General features: G+C 65.7%; 1 pseudogene; it reads left to right on the top strand.

Annotated features, from left to right (window-relative positions):
- The first annotated feature begins 37 nt into the window (after positions 1 to 37).
- Positions 38 to 826, top strand: LOC119570232 (annotated as a pseudogene).
- Positions 827 to 2,122: the final 1,296 nt, after the last annotated feature.

Here is a 2,122-nt window from a genome sequence, read left to right as displayed (position 1 = left end):
CCCCCCCGGGGGGAAAAGCGTCCGTCCGGGTGCGCGGCGGCCCGCCCGCTGCTCCGAGGGATCGGCCCGATCACTTTCATTGCGCCGTGGGTTTAGCGCGCCCATTGACTCGCATACATGTTGGACTCCTTGGTCCGTGTTTCAAGACGGGTCGGGAGGAGTACCGACTCTTTGCACGCCGCGAAGGCCACGCGGGAGGAGGAAAGGAAGCGCGGGAGCCAGCGAATTAGGCTCGACCGCGGCCTCGGACAGTCCCCCGTTCCCGGCAGGCCCGGAGGAGAGACCGTCGGGGGGGCAAGACGAGGGCACCGGGGGATCCCGGACGGGCGCGCTGGAAAACGCCCCCCGCCCAACGAGGAGCGGAGGACGAACGCGCCGCCCGGTTCTACCAGGACCCGGGCCTCAGACGCCCGTGTGTCCCCAACGCGTCGCGGCGACCTACTGCGGGGGGAAGATCGCCCGCCGGCGCCGGGCAGGCGGCGGGGGCCGCTCCCGCGTTGGCTCCTTCGGCCGAGGCCTCCGGAACGGGAAGTCGCACGCCCGCTGCCGTCTCCCGGCAGGCCGACGAACTGAATCCCCCCAGTTCGATCTTCGAATCTCCGCCCGTTTAGCCTCTTAACGGTTTCACGTTCTCTTGAACTCTCTCTACAGGGTTCTGTTTCAACTTTCCCTCACGGTACTTGTTCGCTATCGGTCTCGTGGTCATATTTAGCCTTAGATGGAGTTTACCACCTGCTTTAGGTTGCGGTTTCAGGCAACCCGACTCTAAGGAGAGGCCCGTTCCGCACTCCCGAAACCCCCCTCCCCGCGAACGAGGAGGAGGAAGTCCTTTCCGCCAACACGGGCCTGACACCCTCCGTGGGTATGAGAGTCATTCATGAACAACTTAGGCGGCTCGGAAGCGCGTGCAGGACTCTCCCGAACGCAGCACCCCTCGAGCCCCCGCGAAGGGACGCGAGGCTTTGTGCTGGGCTCTTCCCATTTTGGTCGCACTTCGGGAATCCTGTTGGTTTCTTTTCCTCCGCTGATTAATATGCTTAAATTAGGCGGGTCATCTCCCTCCACTCGAGGTCGACGTACGTACAACAAAAAGCGAGCAGCGAGCGGGCGAACGAGTGCCGCCGCCGGCCGCCGCCGTCGCCGTCGTTTGCTGTTTTGTGCTTTGGGATCATTTCGCTCTCTTAGTCCGTTGATTAACGGCTTTCCACGCCCCCTGCCTGCCCCGAAACCTCACGCGGGGGTTTCGTGGCGCGGAGAGGGCCCCAATCTACGCGGTCTCGCGATCTCAGGGTGCGCCCTTGCCTCTCCAGCACGGCCGGATGGCCCCGCCCCTTCCTCTCCTTTCGGGGGGGGGGGGGGGGGGTGCACCGGACGGCTGGCTTTCACGGCTTTGGGAGAGCGCCTCTCCGGCTCTTTTCGGAACATTCGCCTTTTCTGGGCCAGTGGCAGGCAGGTCCCGACCAACAATCGGCCGGTAGTCGGCCGGACGAGGAGGAGGAGGAGGACGAGGTACGTCGCCCGTCCGTCCGCCGTCCGAGCCGACGGCGACGGAAGAGAGCGAGCCCTCCAAGCGTCTTAAGGGAACGTCCGGACCGGGAGCGAGTTCCTCCAACGAAACCCGCCCCTCTCTGGTCCGGCGAACTCCCCAGGGCGGAATGGTCGTGCGACGAGCGAGCGAGCAAGCAAGTCGCCGCCGCGCCGCCGCCGCACCTCCGGCACGGGTTTGAGTGGAGCCGGCAGGCTTGAGGAGAAGCCGCCGGACCCAAAACACACCCCCGTTGTGCATTTTGCGGAGTCCCCGCCGCCGGAAGCTCCTGCTCCTTCTCCTGCCCTCAGATGAGGGGGGGGGGGGGAGAGGGGAGAGAGCCGCCCCCGCGAAAGGGGGCCACCAACACGGCGCGTTTCGCCGCACTCTAAAGAGATTCTCGTAGCGGCCTTCCCGGAGAACGGGCGGAAAGGGGCAGGAGACCGGAGCCCTCCGCCGCCGCAGTCCGCAGCCGTCCGTACTGTCTCCCGGGAGGCAACGTCACGACACTCGAGGGAAGGTGGCAGCCGTCCTTCGAAGAAGGCACAGGGCCGCCGCAATGTGCGTTCGACACGTCGATGGAATCACGGGAGAATT

Source organism: Penaeus monodon, unplaced genomic scaffold (assembly GCF_015228065.2).
Source record: "Penaeus monodon isolate SGIC_2016 unplaced genomic scaffold, NSTDA_Pmon_1 PmonScaffold_23255, whole genome shotgun sequence".
Lineage (NCBI taxonomy): Eukaryota > Metazoa > Arthropoda > Malacostraca > Decapoda > Penaeidae > Penaeus > Penaeus monodon.
This window is presented reverse-complemented; position numbering and strand designations above follow the sequence as displayed.